The sequence below is a fragment of the Equus caballus genome, chromosome 3 (genome assembly GCF_041296265.1).
Source record: "Equus caballus isolate H_3958 breed thoroughbred chromosome 3, TB-T2T, whole genome shotgun sequence".
In the NCBI taxonomy this organism is placed as follows: domain Eukaryota; kingdom Metazoa; phylum Chordata; class Mammalia; order Perissodactyla; family Equidae; genus Equus; species Equus caballus.
Genome location: NC_091686.1, coordinates 13,407,667 through 13,425,583, shown reverse-complemented (window position 1 = coordinate 13,425,583; position 17,917 = coordinate 13,407,667). Strand labels below are relative to the sequence as shown.

At 41.3% G+C, this 17,917-nt stretch overlaps 1 protein-coding gene and 1 long non-coding RNA gene across 6 annotated transcripts in view; one reads left to right on the top strand and one right to left on the bottom strand.

The window, feature by feature from the left end:
- Positions 1–9,305: 9,305 nt before the first annotated feature.
- Positions 9,306–16,607, bottom strand: LOC138923375 (uncharacterized). Of its 2 annotated transcripts, XR_011436889.1 has the most exons (4): positions 15,860–16,448; positions 15,650–15,766; positions 11,774–12,051; positions 11,208–11,356 (listed from the first exon to the last, which is right to left on the bottom strand). It is a non-coding gene; the product is annotated as an uncharacterized lncRNA (long non-coding RNA). The 2 variants fall into 2 exon arrangements; XR_011436890.1 differs by lacking the exons at positions 15,650–15,766; positions 15,860–16,448 and adding an exon at positions 16,466–16,607 and having other exon boundaries at positions 9,306–11,356.
- Positions 16,426–17,917, top strand: part of CDH8 (cadherin 8) — a 337,578-nt gene continuing 336,086 nt past the window's right edge. The window contains exon 1 of one of the 4 annotated variants that reach the window (XM_005608302.4): positions 16,426–17,164. The gene's annotated coding sequence lies outside the window, so the exon portion shown is untranslated. The remainder of the gene's footprint in view (positions 17,165–17,917) is intronic. The other 3 variants (XM_070261901.1, XM_070261899.1, XM_070261900.1) reach the window with 3 other exon arrangements.

Here is a 17,917-nt window from a genome sequence, read left to right as displayed (position 1 = left end):
TTGATTTTTAAATGGTCCATAAGTTGGGGTTTTGGGAAGGAAGGCAGCTCTTCTTATTTCAATAGGTATGTGAATCCTAAGTCAGAGGCAGATTTTCTGTTAGAAAGAGTTAACTCGGAAGAGCTTGTGGTAGTTGTGCATCTTTTTAAGACAGATCTTTTTTCTGTCCCCAATGAGAGGAAATGTATGTCCAGTCAGTGGCTGTCAGCCACCGTCAGGAGATTTGTTCATCGCTCACTGTCCCTTTTACATTCGCAGCATCGTGCATTTTAATTAGGAGCACTTACAACCAGGTGTGCTCTCTACCCGCCTCCTAGAAAGGAAAGTTAGTATACTGCAGAAGACACTTGTCCCAGGTGAAGAGAACCAAACAGATCTCAGAAAATGGACTGATATTCACAGAATCAGTAAAAAGCCCAGGAGATTTCAAATGAAGGATCCAGTTTTCATTGAGTCAATATAAATACTCTGATGACAGTGGCTCAAATTCCACATGCAATATTGATAAAAGTGGTCCCTGTTATCACCTAAGAGTCTTCCCATGTGCCAGTTATACTGTGCACATGTTATTTTACAGATGTGGACATTTACATTTAGAGACGATATTTTACCTGAAAAATGGAGATTAAAACTCATGTCTCACTGTAACTTTACTTGATGAAGTTTCCTCTTCAACGAATTGTAATAGTGCATGCTGTTCTGGTGGCCACATCATCCATTTAAGGAGGAAAATCTCTTTGAACAAAAAGGAAAACAAAGTGAATTAAGGGAGAAAGAGAAAACAGAAGAGTGGTGCAAAAAACTATGGAACCTAAAGAAAAATAGTCTTATCAAAATAGGTGAAAGAAAGAAAGAAAAAACATAGAACAGAGGCAAAGAAAATGATTGCGGCAGAGCTGTGAGCCAAAAGGAAAGTACTAGAGATGGGATTTTCTTGTAACAATGCAGAAGAGGAAAGAAGGAGCGAGGGGATTTTCTTGTATGCACGTTAAAGTCTAACCATTTCCCTTAAGGAGTGTGTGTTAGTGTCTCTTTTGATCAGTAAGTCAATGTTTCAACTGTGTTATCACTGCCTTCCTTGTGGCTTTTAATAATCATTCTTGAAATAGAAGTGTTTTTGCAGATGTATTGGGAGATGCTCTTCTCACTTGACTGATTATTTAATCCACCCTGAAGCTGTCTGTCTGTCTGTAGGACAAGGTATTCATGAAAGCCAAGAAAGCTAAGAATGGTGCTGACATCTTAGAGGAAATTAACATACATAATGGCCCTGTCAATCTTTGCTCCCCTCAAATTCCATTTTGTTGGTTTATACTAAACTCAAGCAGTCTCTCACAGGGTTTGCTCTCTTTCCCATGCATCAGTCAGTTATTCCAGCTTCCCTGAACTCCTACTGAGTGCTAGGCATAGATGAGTGCCACAAAAAATATAAGCAACATTTCCACCACCCACAAGAAAGATACAGATGGTACGGACCGAATGTTTGTGTCCAAAATTCATATGTTGAAGCCCTGACTCCCAATGTGATGGCATTTGGAGATGGGGCCTTTCAGAGGCTGTAGATGAGGTCACGAGGGTGGTGCCCTCATCATGGAATGACTGTCCTTATATGAAGAGGAAGAGACAGGAGAACGAACTCTCTCTCTCTCAACACATGGATGCATCTAGGAAAGGCCACTGGAGGACACAGTAAGATTGGGGCCATCTGCAAGCGAGGAAGAGAGTCCTCATCAAGAACTGACTCTTCCAGCACCTTGATTTCCCAGCCTCTAGAACTGTGAGAAATAAATGGCTATTGTTTGAGCCACCCAGTCTATGGCATTTTGTTATAGCAGCTCAAACTAAGACAGTGAGTAACATTAGACAAAAAGGTAGCTATGAATACAACAGCCAGGGAGCCAGACTGCAAACAGTAAGGATTTTTCTAAGTGCTGTAGACCTGACTACATTAGGACAGAGGGGGAAATTCCCCTTGAGTTGAGGAGATCAAGGAAGCTTCATCAAGGAAGTGAACTGGCAGGATTCCTAAAAATTAGCCCGATGGAGGAGGCCATCTCAAGCTGAGGGAAGTATGTAAGCTTATTTGGCAAAGAAACTTAAGCTAATTGTCCAATTCTGAATGATTTTTACTGTCTGTCTTAAGTGCAACCCTGAGATAAATCTTGAAAATGAGTCCCTGCTCAGCTATGATCAATTAGATGTGTCTGCCATGGTTGCAGCGTTGAAGAGCATCTGCGTTAACAGCCATATTCAAAGAATTCAAAGAATGTAGTGAGCAGAAGCACCAAGTTTGGAGTGGGTGGAGGAGAAGGTTTACATAGTGGGTGAGGAGATTGGTTAATAAAGGGAATTTAGGGCAGATAAATAGTTTGAGGAAATTATACACAGTGAGAAAATTATACACTCATATTTGTGACTCACCTTAATATGTGTGAAAATCTAGTGGGACAAACTTCGTTTGGCTTAATTCCATAGCTATTCCATTCATACAATTTAGACACTGTCAGTTATTTATCATTTCCCAAATGTTAACAATCCTTTAATACATTTTATTTTCCCTGTTACATACTGCCTTGTGTGTAGTCTATACTTGGTTAAATAATGTGTTGCCTGATTTCCCAGATTTTCCGGTAGATGTCATAGGACGGACATCAGAGAACTCTAAGATATTGCAGTGTGTTTTAAGTACAATAGCTGTGGTGGAGAGGTTGTGGGAGGGGCAGAGATAGCAAAGGCTTCTTACAGGAGCTGCCTTGTCATCTAGATGGATCTTGGTCAGGCAAGGCTCTGTATGTATAAACTGCAAGGGAGAGTGAAGAGGAAATTTTAGGCTAAAGAAATGAGCAACAATTTGGAGAAAGAAAAAAACAAACCTGCCTAACAATATGCAGTCGTATGTTACAGTCGAATTGTACACTTGGAACTGTACACAGAACCTACTGATGGCTCTGACCCCATCACCATGGTGCATTTGGTAAACAGTCATGAGTACTTGCTATTTGCCAGGCACGACAGTAAGTTCCCTTAAAATATGATAAAAAATAATAATAATTCATGAATTCAGAGTGCCTGTGCTGGAAACTGTGGCTCCAAAAAAGAAACTAATAATATAATAGGCAAAGAGTTTGCAAGTCCAACATGTACAGTCAAATAAAAAGAATATTTTCACAACGCTTTAGCTTGGTTCAGGCCCTCCAATTTTCTTGTCTGGACTACTGCAGTATAATACAATGGCTAAGGGTAAGATCTCTGAAGCCATACTAGCTGTTTGATCATGGGCAAGTTACTTAACCTCTCTGTACCTCGCACTTGTGACCTGTGAAATAAGGACAAATAGATTACCTCTATCATAGGGTTTTTACAGGTATCTGTGAAATAAGGATAATAAGGTTACTTATATCATAGGGTTTTTATGGGTATTCAATGAGTTAAAAGCACTTAGAACAGTGGTATTTTACATTTACTGTTATTTTGTTAGTATTGCAATTACTTCTTAAGTGGTCTTCCTGCCTCCCATTGCCCATTATCCAATCTATACCCACCCAACCTCCAGGGCTATATTTTACATGGCTATAATGGAGGTGATATATCTATGCTTATTGGATATTTTTCAATATGAAAGAGGCTTGGTAGATTATGTCCAAGTTTCTCAGTCCAACAGATAAGGCCCCATGGGCTGGTCAATTTAACTTTCTGGGCACGTGACCTACCACCCTCTCCTTATGTTCTCCCCTGTATCCCACACTTCAGACACACCTGTCTACTTGTCAGAGAAGTTAAGTGAATCCCGGGTTAGAAGGTCACAAGGATATTCAGAGAGGTTAAATGATATTTCCAAGGATGCTCTCTGACTCCTAAGATTTCACTGTTTCCGTTAATCCATTCTGCTGCAGCTCTTGAGAGCTGTCGTACCAAGATCTTGTATTCACATTGTCTGTCTCTGCCACTTGACTGAGCTTTTGAAGACATCTTGTCTCCGTCATCTCTGAATTATCTGCACCTGGTACTAAGTAGGGTAACAACATGGGAATTAATGCTGACTTGATGAACTGGATAGTCATGTAGACATATTCATATATGCACGTATTTTTACATTAATAAGACACTGACTTCTAGTGGGTTAATCAAACAAACTAAATACTGTTATTGCTAAGCACTCACACAATGCCTTAACGAGAAATGCTCATGGTCAAAGTTTTAAAGGGAATGGCAAGCCAGACAAGGATGTCTGCTGGTCAGGGAGATTTTGGCCCCTACACGTATACTGTGGACTCTAGCTTATTTGTAATTATGGAAAATGACAGATAACATGTTAGACTCAAAATTTCAGTAAAAGAGAAAGAATTCTTTGTTTTGTTTCTTCCTTTCGATCTCACATATTAACAAAAAAATCATAATGCTGTGTGTGTGTAGTTTACATAGTTTTGCCACATATATTTCATAATATTAGATTTTTATTCCAACTCAATAAGAAAGGTGAGGCAAAGATTATTTCCCCCAAATTACTGATGCAGAGCCTGAGGTTCAGGAAGGTTAGACAACGGGGAATGGAAGTGGTGACTGCAGAAGAAGAAAAAAAGAGGTGAAAGCTCTATGTAGATATCAAAGTGACACTGACAAGAGACCACTGTGATCGATTAGTATTCCCATCTTGACTGACTCAATCAGCAAGAGCAAATTCACAGGGCAGGTAGAAAAGAGGATGGGGAGGGTCTCATTACAATTTATCAAGTAACGACTACCTGAACTTCATTTTTAAAAGACGAACAAGTCAAAACAACGAAAGAGCAACCATTTTACTTTTTAAAGGTGCTGTACCTAGCAAGTGACAGGGCTCAGAATATGTCCCAGATTTTCTGACATCAAACCCGCGCATTCCCAAAATGCTTTCCAGAATTTTGTATTTCCCATCTGGCCTTGAAAGGAGATGTATGTATGTTTTAAAACTGTGAATACTCCCATAGGAATTTCCAAAATTCAGAGGACCTGGCCCCACCATGCAAACTCAAGGATCAAAAGGGGACAGACACAGTGTTCAGTGTTTATTTCCAATCTCTGTTTCTCTCCATTTTTCTTTGTAAAGTGTTTTTTGTTTTTCCCTCACACAGTAGAGTGCTAGTCAGTAATTCAAACAAAAGGAAAACATAAATGGTACCTCAGTATCGAGTCCTGGGGGACGTAAGTGATTTATATTCTCTTTCTTCAGCAATATTTGCTATAAAGCTACTGAAGGTAATATTTAGAGGAAGTGGATATTTTGCCACAATTTCACCTCTTAATCCTTAGAGCATTTCCTTGATATTTATCAGCAGTTCATAAAGACTTTAACACTATATGAGCAATATGTTGACTTCCGTTTACAATGGCAAAGAAAAAAAATAAAAGTAAACTCTCATCGAAGAGGTCTGCAATGTCTCCCCAAATGGAATTGGGTGATAAACCAAATAAAATAGGCACAAAAAATGGAAGTAGGTTTTAGTTTTGTTTTCACACACTCTGCTCTAAATCTGTACACGGGGAAGATTTATTTGATTTATTTAGTTCAGTCTTTCCTGAACAAAAAGAAACTATAGAAGGAGTTCATCAACCTTTGTCGAGGATGTTAACTGAAGATGGTGATCATTGGTTCCAAATATCAGTGGGAGGAGGCAGGGAGAGAGACGACTTGTACCTGAAAACTAAAAGCATTTCTGCAATGTCCATTGGAATAGGTTATACTGTTCCAATTCTTTATAACTCCCAGACCTGACATTCATATTTTTAAGAGTTGATTTTATAGGAAATCAAAGTAGAGAAATCTGGGACATTTGATATTGAATAAAAACTTTTTAAGCTCAGGAATAATATTTTAAATGTGTATACCTCCAAGTTTAAGGGGATAATTTACTTGACAAAAATACGTTGAAAGGCTGCTGATTTAATACAGTTCTTTTTCTCTCCCCAAACTGCAGTCATTTATTTAGTTCTGCGTCTAGCTTTTTTTTAATGTCTTTACACCATCTGTCCATCTGTGTGATATAATTTTTTAATCAACTTGCTTCCTTAAGAGTATACACATTTGTTTTAAAAGGGAACTTTATAGCTAAAAGTAAAAAAAAAAAAAAAAAATATTTTCACTTGCCATAAATACAAGGTAAACTTAGAAATAAAATGAATGAATGTGAAACAATGGTCTTACATTCTAACAAGGCACTTGGAGTCTGCTTAAGGCTGTGAGCCTGAGGCCAGCAGTCTGCTTGTGAGAGAGATCAACACAGGCAGGGAACAGAAATGTTCTCTCTTGACCTCATCAGAGAGTTGAAAGGGAATTGGAAAACAAGTAACTTTCTTACCATGTCATTCAATGGTGTTTATTTTGTACATCTGTGTCCCATCAGAAATCACCATGGAGGTGCGCCGCCTGCACCATGACAAATGCTGGGGTCTCCTAAAGGGTTTGGGTTGGACAGCCAAAGGTGGAATTCCTTTCAGAATCTCATATTCTTCAACGGAGAAATGGAAGTAATAACATCTGCATTTCTGAACAGCCGTGAGGGTTAAGTGGAATAACATTTTTGTAAAAACACTGGTACATACTGGCTACACAATTAATTCTAGTTACCATCAACCCTCGATACATTTTGTCCCTTCATTCCATCTATACCACAAACCTGAAGACTGCATCTATTCCCAGCCTCTGTCCTCACTTTTCACACATCCTTCCTTCATCTAGAAATCTTTAACTTGTATGCTTCACCCTTCATTTTTGCTAGAACGCTCTGAGGCTTTTGTGGTCCTGAGGAAGTCACATGCAATCTTCCAATAGATTCCACAAGGACATCAGCCTATTTAATGAAAGCTACAAGCAAAGCAAAATAAATAAACAGATAAATGAAAAAATACTAGTAATAGAATAAAATACAGGTTAATCGCCTCTGGGTAGGGCAAAGTGGAAAGATTTTGGGAGTAATAAGATTCTGTTGATACATAAGACTTTGAAATCACATCATTTGGGTTTAAGATCACCGGGAAAAAAATAAGTCCCTCTTCTTGAGGCAAAAGCAGCTTTCTAGTCCCATTAGGCTCTTTTAAAAATGCTCTTGAATATCAAATATCTTTTCCAGAATACTTCATTGACTTAAGTGTAAATTAATCAGAAATGGATGGTTCCATTTCCCGTAGAATACACATGGATTTTTACATCCAGATGCAAAATGCCTTTCCTGTTTTCCATAAAAATTTAAAGTTGCAAAGGGCGCTTTAGGTGCTCAAGACTGACTCAAAAGTGCTAAGCTTTGCCCTTGAGTCTTGCAAAGCATTTAAAGTGGTGACTTTGGCATGAGATTACTTTGGTCCTCTACATGAATGCTAAAGAAACATGCTTTCTTAGAATTTTTAACAGAAAAGAAGTCATTAATAAGCAATGTCATCTTGGTAATCTTTCTTGACTGTAGCATGGCACAGGAGAGACAGCCAGCGTGTTCAAAGATCTCAGATTGGTTTCCCGGCTTCATCTCTAACTAGATGTTTCCGGTTTTCTCATCTGAAAAATGGGGCTACTGGACAGGATGTATTTATCTTGTGGCTTGCTGTAGGACAGATACAAGATGATAAATCAGCAAAAATTTATCAAGCATCTCTTCTGTGCTACTGGGGATTCAAAGATAAATGAACAAAATTCTTCTCTCTCATCTTCAAGGAAACCCATAGCTCCGAAGGAAGAAAGCCCTCTGGGAGTCTAATTTAGAGCTCTGTCTTTGGGATGAGGCAACATGTGTGAGCATCTGAAGGTGACAGAGACAGTGCACGCTGCCTGAGGGTCACTTACTTCCTGGATGGGAAATTGCTTTGTAAACACTCAGGTCCTAAATGATGAAGCACGAAGGAGCAGATGGATTCTTATTAATAATTGGTATTATTATAATTATTATTACTAAAACTATTTCTACTATTACGCAAATCACCATTTGGGATCTGAATCATTTCCTGATGTTCACTCAGTTGTGTCCGTTGGAGAATTTTTAACTTTTTTCAATTGTTCATCCTTTAGTCTGCTATCTTCACTGTTCAATTTCTGCTCTAGAAGATTGAGTTTCCTGGTTTTGTTTCTTCTCACTGTTTTGCCATCTTTTTTTCTCCCTCTCTCTTTTCCAGTGAAATGTGTTCTCTTTGAGCTCCCCGCACCCATCTGCTGGGCCATCTGATTTTTCTAACTCCAAATCTGGGTCTATTTCTAGCTAACTGCTGACAATAGGACCATAGTTATCTTTGCAATCATATTCATTTCTTTATTATTTTATGTAATACAATTCCTGAACATCGACTAGGTATCAGGCTTTGGGATACACGCATATGGCTAATACAGTTTCTGCTTTCAAGGCGCTCAGAATCAATCTAGTGAGGGGGGCAGACAAATAAACATATTTCTTACCAGATCATGAGATTGAATCAGGCCTCCTAACATTAGCAGCCTTTAGTCTCTCATTAATGAAGAGTTGGGAGGAGAAACAAAATATGAAAAAACACAATTCTAATCTTCAGGAAGGAATGCAGTTGCATGTGTAAGGTATGAACTGCTTAGAAAATGACGGTTTGGAGAAAAATGAAGGGTAGGTTTGCCTGAGCTCAGAATGTGTGGAAAACAGTGGATGATGCTATTTAAAGGGCAGATCGAGTTCTGACTGAATGCCCTGTGTAGCTATGAGACAGAATTACACAGTTAAGAGGAGTACCCTCCTTGTAGGGGTCTCAGAAGAATCTGTTTACCCGCCATCTGCTCTTTTTCGTTGGGTATCAACAGGCTGACCGGAGAGGAAACTAACATGTACACCAAAAACTAACATTGTTTCTTTCATTGTATCTTTTCATATAAGAACTTTGTGAGTTAAACATTCCATACAATACCTTATACACAAAGGCAGGTGGGACTCAGAAGTTAACCAGCTAGCTGGTCTAATGTACAAAAACAGTAATGTGTTCACCCAGGATTTGAAACCAGATCTGTATGACTCCAAATGTTTTGCTCTTCCTTGCAGGCTTCACAACTCCTAACTCTTAAATAAGGGAGTTAACATTTTCAAATGACTTTTAGAAAGTTTAGCTTGGTTGGTGCATACAGGACCAATAGATTGTGATATGAAGTGATATTGGAGAGATGAGCAGAAGCCTAACTGGGAGTTAGAGAAGTAAAATACATTTCCCTTCACAGTTTCTTCATCTGAAAAATTAGGAGATTATTGTAGAGGATAAGTGAGATAACATAAGCCAGTCAATCCCTATAGTGCCTAGCAAGATATTAAACATTCAATAATAAGAATGACAACCACAATTGTTAGTGCTATTTATTATCATTTTCTCTTCCAGAGATTGTATGCCTTATGTAATTTGGGGAGGAGGCAACCTGGTGAAATATAAGGTGTTCCCTGCTCAAGCACAATGAGATAATTTGCAGGAAGAAAGTCAGAATTTCATTACGCAAAAAAAGATGAGAAAAAATTCAACAGGATCTGTCTTTTTGGCAAGTCACGTGCATTTGTTTTTCTCTGCTTTTAGAGAATGCAGGAGGCAGTCTTACACATCTCCATTTGAAATGAGTTGTTTCAGTTTGGGTTTCCCACCAGAAGGTCCCAGAGAAAGTTTTAGGGTACCTCAGAACATATGAAAGCACAATCATTTTTTTCTTACATTATTGTCTTCCTCTGATTCCCCAATAATCTTCACTCCAAAAATCTGCAGCACATAACATGTGCTTTGAAGGAGCCTCTGGGGCTGCATTAGTGAGCTAAACTCTAGGGTACCGAAATAATTCAACCAAGACAAGACATATTCTTAGATGCAGCAGATACTAGGTGAAGGCAGTAAACGTAACCTCATCAGAAAATGAAAGTAGACCTTTGCTAAACTGCATTAATTTGGATCTGAAATATGCTTTTTTCCCGTCTTAAACTGCAGATCTTAAAGACTATTCAGAATGTTAGCTTGATGATTGTTCCCTGGGTCATATTTGCAGGACAAGTGACAACCTGACATATCCTTTAAAGACCAGTGACCTAGGATCTGGTCTTGTTCTTTTTAAGAGCTAGTTATCTAACTTTATGCTCGGAAGTCAAAAGCCTTACCTGATTCTTTTCTTATAAAAGGAACAGGTTGAACTAGATGATCTTTTAGAGCTCTTTTGGCTCTAAAAGCCTGTAACTCTATAAAAACCGAAGAAATAATATATTTTCCTCTCACCTCACAAGATTATCACAAGGATCAAAGAGAGAGGATGTGCTTGGAAATGCATACAGGGCTCTCCAAAGCTAAATAGTATAGCAGAAGCATGCCTTCACCTTGGCCTCCAGCACTGAGGAGGTCAACAAGACCTCGGAGGCCGCTTGGTTTCATGATTCTCAAATGGTCTCCAGAATGGTGTCGGTTATGCTAAATCAGAATCACCTTGTTCACTTTTTAGAAATACACATTCTCCTTGGAGAGTCTGATTTAGTTGTTAACCACGGAATCTGGGGTCTATATTTACAAAACCTCATGCAATTAAGGATTCTGATTCTCTTGGGGAACAGGTAACATTTACTTCATCTTGTATCGCACTGTATTAGTCCCTTCTACAGTGAGGTAACACATTGCCTTAAAAGTAGCCTATCATAGTTACTGACTAGTACTGGAACACCGAGAGGCAGTACTACATTATATTTAAGCTTGGAAACCCTGGGTTTAAATTGCACTCTTTAACCTATTCACTGTGTAACCTTGAGCAAATCACTTAACCTCGCTGAGCCTCAGTTTTCTCATCCTTTAAAGGATATCAATAACATCCTTTCCATTCATAGTGCCTTAATAAAGAGATACTGTATGTAAAGAAACCAATGGAGCGTATTATAATGTTCGCTTGCCTCCCTCTTTCCTAACCCTTTAGAATAATAGACCTATAAGGGTACTGGTAAAACAGAATGGGGCATAATCATCATAATATTAGTAAATAAATCTCTGAGTTGCATAACAGATGTTTAGATATCCTACCATCTGAAGGCATGCCAATACATAGTTTGTTTACAGGTATCTGCTTTTCTCTCAGAGACTAAATGTTTAGTGGGTGGCGTTTGGGTGAGTAAAATTACCTTCTGTTATTGTCAGTTTGTTTTAAAAATTAGGGAGATATGCCCAAATGTACGTCTTGTAAGAATTTTCCCTTACTATTTAGCTATATTTATTGACACGTAGACATGTTTGCAAAAGCAAGTATATTTTTCTTCTCCAAACATTCTTCCGCATTTCCCACCATTCCAAGTCTCTTGAGCAAATCCACTATTTACAATAGAGTTGTTTTAATGACACGTTTATGAAAGTACAAATCCGGATCACAGTTTCCCCCTGGACCCTAAAGAGAATTGGAAACACTGTTAGTAGATGCAAGATGAAAGGCGGGTTCAACTGTATCTCAAATTGTATCTGAGGAACGGAAATTGTTTTATAAACCTCAATTAGGCCTCATACCACCCCCCTGAGGCAAGAGAGAAGTATTATGCACTTTTATGGAGACACAAACTGAAAACCCATGGAGAGGTTAATCAATTTGCATCAAATGTCTTATAGCTAGTCTGCAGCGAGTTAGGAACAAAACGGAATTTCTTCCTAGGGAGCAACTTACCTTCTTTTATTTTCCTGATTACTAGAGTGTATGAAACTTCGGGAAAATTATGATGAATGTTCAAAAGAAACCCCTGAGAAAGGATTAGCATTTGTTTCCCCGGTTTAGGGAATGAGTGATTTGTTTTTCACGCAAAAACAACAGTACCTTTTTTGCTTTGCAAAACACTTCCGTAGAAATGACCCCTTTGAGGAAGGAGAGAAGGAAAAGCAGAGCAATTCAGGAATTAGGAGAGCTATTGGTAGGATATTTCTTTTTCTTTCTTCTTTCCACCTCCTTCCAGCAATCTGCGCAGATATGGCACGCTAGAGGGCGCTTGATGTAGAAGAAAAAAAGCCTCGACATCCACTCCAACAGGACCAGTTGCTGTGGAGGCAGGAGACGCAACCTAACAGCAGTCCCCCGATTTCTACACAGCAGCGCATCTTTAATAAACGAACAAACAGAAAAATCCTTAGCATTATGCAGCTTTGACTAATAAAGAAATTCCGTTCGCATCCTCAGTAATTTCCTTTGAACTTCTTGAAACATTCGTCAAATACATATATAGCAGTCTTCTCTCTAATAGCCAATTCGATAACAACTAATCAGAACTATAAACTCTTTTAGGCATAATGAGATGCTGATGTGCCTTTTCCTCCCCTTGTACATCTGTATTTCTTTATACATGCGTAACGATACATTAGCAGAAGTGTGTAAATTTCAAGGGCTGGTAATCTTCTAAACCAGACTTAAGATCAATTACATTTCATTATCATGTTTTAATATACTACAATCCGCTATACCAAACTAGGAGTACTGCAAAGGAGTGGGAGAAAAAGCTCCGCTCTCTCTTTTTCTTTATTCTTTTTCTTCTTCCTTTTTTTTTAAAACACAATGTGAACTATTTTTATAGTTTTGCTCTTCATGGCTCCCATGTTAAACAGGAGGAGTCTGATCTTAATTTAATTGCTGTTCTCTTTCAGAAAAACAAAAACAAAAACAAACAAAAATGCTAAGTGTGTAGTCCACCAAACCTAGGCTGGCTTACTTGATAGCTTTGTCCCAGTCCTCTTAAATCTACCAGCTGCCCCCCTTCAACCTGTTTAGAAGCTGAATGGAGCTTATCTCTTTGCTAGCACCTGGGAAGATAGGAGATAAGGCCATTTTGAAAACCTTCTCCAAAATGATCTTGGCACAGATGTGGTTTTCAGAAAGTGCTGGCACGTCCATTTAGTGAAAATATAAAGGCTAGCTCGATATTAGTAATTTCAGTCAATATTAAGAGATCCAGGCCTAATTTCAGGGACAGCTAAAACCAGCAGTCAAGAAATGCAGAGCATGATAACTCTGGATACTAAGTTCAATGATGATTTTACACCAAGAATCTATAATCACTTCCAAAGAAATCAGTTTAGTTTTTCAAATCCTATCATAAACATTGGTGAAGGGATCACATTATAAATTTAGCGTGAATACACTTTTCTTTCTCTTTATTTTTTAAGATGGTATTCTGTTTTAGAATATTCCAGGACAAAAGCAATAAGTATTAATATAATACACCACACTTTATTTTTATTCTTCTCATTTTTATATATATATATATCACTTGAGAAAAGAATAGCCTGAGGCAGTGGTTCTCAAATGCTAGCAAGCAACAGAATCCCCTGGAGCATTTGTTAAAATGCAGATTTCTGAGGCCCACTCACAACTGGGGTGGGAGAATTTGCATTTCTAACGAGTCCCTGAGGACTGGGAGGCAGGATCTGGTCCAGTTTGAGAACCACTGTAATTGCTCCCATTCACTTAACTTTATGATGGAGCCTGGTTTAAAATAAACTCTTAAACTAAAAAAAAAAAAAAAAAAAAAAAAAAGCAAAAAACCCTTTCCTAAATTTATTTAAACATTTACGAACTTCTTAAAACTGCTTTCTTAATCTTTTTCATTCTTATGATTTATGCTCCAACATTGGAAATGGAAATAAAATTTCAAAGTTTCTTTTGCCTACTGCCACAGTTGTTATATATTACTTACACCTCCCTGCCCCTCATCAAAAAATAGCCCTGAGGATGTGGGGGTTTTCAGCTTTCTTCATCAGGATTCCGTAACAGGAAATGTGGGAAAAGGTCTCTTAATTCCCGGAAAATGTTACATGTTAACTGGTGTTACATTTATGTTTTGGCCATCTTCATATTTCACATTCTTAAAGTTTTTATTTTAAATCTTATTTTGAAATACCCTTGGCAGGTATCACAATGTGAAATCCTTTCATTCACATAATCCACAGTCCTCAACCCCATCTTTAGTAGATAGTCCATGAATGAATGAATGAATGAGTTAATCTAAATTTTAAAGCAATCCAATAAATCTGAATGTTCTCAGTAATTATATCGTGGTAACACTTTTTTTAAGTTAGTTTATTTTAATTTTCAGTTGTTTACTGCAGAATGAAAAGAAGAAACGGTTGAATCTTAATGCAGCAAATAATAGACATGTTCCATTCTGCCATTTCCTATTCCAACTATAGATGTTGGAGTCTTCCTCCTCTCCCACCCACTTCCAGAGTTCTGCTTCCTATAAGCCATCTGATTCTTCACTCTCCAACTAACCAGTCACTGGTTAACTGGCTTCTTCAGTCAAAATTATAAAAGCCCCACCCTTAGTGAAAAAGGAAAGTGCTTTTTACTACCTGGAGTCTCTCTCCAACTCATTCAACTGCAATAGATTCCTCTGCAAAATTATCTGCCTGTCACTGAAACCCAGGCTGGAGACATCCTGCCTCATCCCACTCTGTGCATCAGTCAGCCAAGGTTATTCTGAGTGCAATCCTTCCTCTCACCCTCCCCCCGCCAACTTCTTCCCTGCTCATACTCTTGCCCTATCAGATAATTCCCCACCCTTTCTCCCCAGCAATGCTCCACCACACATGCAATTTCAGTCACGATTCTAAAAGGCTAGGTAGCACAGTCCTCCTCCTGCTGGAAGGCTGTAACCCTGGAGAGGATGTTGAAAAGAAAACACTTTCTTAAGGAGTTAGGCTCTCACCATCATGACATTACACTGCATCCTATTAACAGTGGGTGGAATTGTTAAAGAGGCAAATGCCCCATCTTCCAGCATCCCTGATTATTTTAGAAATATCCTTATAGGGCTTTTAAAACATTATCCTAATCCTCTTTCACACTGCTTAATCATTCTGACCCCTCCTAAGAATTAGGAGGAAATTCCTACTGCTGTGCTTTGAGCAGAAGTTGGCCGATATAGAGGGTTACCTTGACTTCTAGTTGGCCAAAATTCAACGAAGACAATGTATGTAACTGATCTCAGAGTAAACGTGGATAAAGTGAGTCAAAACAAACCCATCCTAACCCAAGGTACTTAAAGCCATTGGACTCTGACTCTCTTCACCTTGCCAAAATAGTTTTTTTCCTTTAAGAAAATAAGATTTGAGGATATTTTCTATCTCGACCTTTCTGGCTTTCTTTTGAGATGTTACTTGTGACCATTCCCAGCCTTCAGTAAGACATAACCGTTTCTTTACTTCTCATAGATGTAAGAAGGTACCCCAAGGAAAGATTCAGACTATTTGTTCAAGGCAAAATGAATGTCTGAAAACTAAGCATAACCCAAGATGTGATCTCTCTGTGCGCTTGGGACTGCCTGGTCTGGCAGCAGTTATAATTTGTTTGAGATGCGAATGCTGTTCCTTTTTCCAAGACAGAATTAGCCAATTCCTGAATTCCCAGTAAGCAGACTGTCTGAGAAGAGAACAGTTACTTAGTGACTGCCTGAGGGGAAAACACCTCTTGGTTCTCTTCACCTCTCCCTCTCCGAAATAAGTTTCTGGTCTATGACAGCTAGAATGTGAAACAAACAGATATGAGACCTATGGTCAATATTGTTTTCAACATTTCACAGAGGGATGTTACATGCCTTACCAAAAGAAAAGTCAAATCTGCATAAATATTACAAGCATATCGTGCCTATTTTCTCATTCTGCTGGGTCTGTCTCCTTAGAATCAGACAGTACAAGCTCTACAGACCTTGTGTCTGGACTTCTGTATCCTTTCCTCCTTCTGTTTCAGCTCTGTCCCCAGATGGTAAAACCCTTCCTCAGGGCTCACCTCTAGCGCACAAGGAATGGACTAAATTGGGGTGTCCTGTGGAGGGCAGTTTAAAAAAAAAGGAGATCAATTCATCTTATTTTTCACTAATTTTATGAAAAGTTGATCACAGTGGCTGAATATTTCTACCTGTTAGCCTCAGTGAGGAGAAAAAAAACTGGATGGATTAATTCATGATTCCTTGTTCTTGCACTGGCTCTCCCCCCCGGGTGGCCATTTCTCAAGATCTGAGTGGAGTCCATCCGAGGACTTGAAGGGGCTACAGACAGGGCGCCTCTCGGTGGAGGCAGAGGAGCTGCAAGAATGGTGCCTAAGAGGAGATCTGCAGGCTAGACACATTGAGAAGACTTAGCAACCCCTCCCTTTATTTCCCAAGCAAGTTCTGCTCTTCTTTTACACCTACTTACTGCGTGCCCCCCGTGGCTGCCCCTCTGCTCTCCCTCATCTCATCGCCCCAAAGGAGCGGAAGCATCAGGATGCGCTTCACCTACAGGACCACCACACGCCACCTCTAGACATTAGCGTCTAAGTAGTACGCAGCGGTCTTACAAACATCCCACCCTGTCCGCAGAAGTCTCTTGGAATAACAAGGAAATAAGCTGCTCATGCACACTCCTTTGCCCTGTCGCGTCCTCTTGCTCCCACGGAAAGCAGCTGTGGGTCACTAAGAGGCTTTGCAAGATAAGGCGAGCCCCAGAGCGCAGGTAAGATTCGAGGGAGAAAGCTCGCGGGTACCTCCTCCGCATCCTTTTATCATCTGCCAGCCCTCTCAGCCGGGAGCCTGGCCCTCCGCGGGCTGCGCGCCCCGCACGGAAGGGCGCATCTTCACCCGGTGGCTCTGGCGGCGGAGACGCGCGGGGCGTGCTCGGGAGCGAGGAGCGAAAAGTTGTGAGCCCACTTGGTAGCTGGAAAGAGCGAACGAGCGAGCGCGCGAGAGCGATGGGGGAAGGCAGGGCGGGGCGGGGGCGGGGAGGGGGACCGCTTACATGAATTTCCAAGTGGTAGACCTGCCTCTGCGCTCTGCCCAATGAGATCCGTCAGGGGAGGCACCCGGCTCACTTTTCCACATCACTTCACAGTTACATTTGGCAGGCAGGCGGGCTCGCACGCCGGAGCGCTCAGCCCGGAATTTGTGGATTTATTTGGAATCTCCCTGCCTCCTCGAAGCTCGTCCGCTGTCGCCGGTTTCTGCACAGACGGTAGCGTCAACCCAGCCGCCGCACTTTGGGCTGCGGACCCCCGGAGCCCAGCGCGCCCGCCCCGCGTCTCCACACCAAGCCCCGCAGCTCCGAGAGGCATGAACGGATTCCGGAGACGCCTGCCCAGCGCGCGGGGACCGGTCAGTGCTTGCCGCCCTCAGGAGCCAACCCCGAGTCCCGCCAGCCATTTGTGAACCAGGAGGCTTGAAATTCGCCAGCGCGGAGCCCCACAAGAGTAAGTGGTCCTCCTTACCCCCCGTTTTTCTCCATACCCTGAGTACCCAGAAGGGACCGTTTCTTATAGGAATTCCCATGCCCCTTCGGACACCTTGTGCGCCTCCTTGCCCCCAGATGGTGGATGCGGGTTCCCAGCCCAGGCGCGGGACTGAGCTGCATCTTCTTTCCTGATATCCATAGCTGATGGGGACACCTTCAGGGTTTTGCCTATTTTTGCAAACTGCTCCGACAGTAGATCCTGGGAAGTAGCAAGTAGGCTGTGCCCCTCCGGTTTCCCTGCCGGGCTCCCTCCTTGCGGTCGCCTGGCGAATTCGCCGCCTCCCGACACAGGCAGGCGCCGGTGCAGCCGCGCGCCTTCACTGCGGGGTCCGTGCGGTGAATGAGAAGCACCCGCGTCTGGTTGAGAGCCCGAGAGCAGAGGCGAAGGGGCCAGGGATGCCCTCTTGCTGGTTGGTGCACAGCCCCACCTCCGAGGAGAGGGAGGGCGACCTCCGCGGTGGGGCTGCGGGCCGCGACTCTGCAGCGAGAACCCCAGCGCGAGGCGTTCCCACAAGTGGCTGCTCCAGCCCGGGAGGCGCGGTGCCCGCTGCAAACTTGCCGGCTCCGCAGCCGCCCCGGGGCTCTGCAGTCGCCGAGGAGCTGCTCTGTACCCAGGCAGGACCCCCAGGCAGTGTCCCCTCTGAGACTGCGCTCATAGAGGCCACCTGAGCCGGGGACTCCTCGGTAGCCCCTCTCCCAGCGCCGGCAGAGC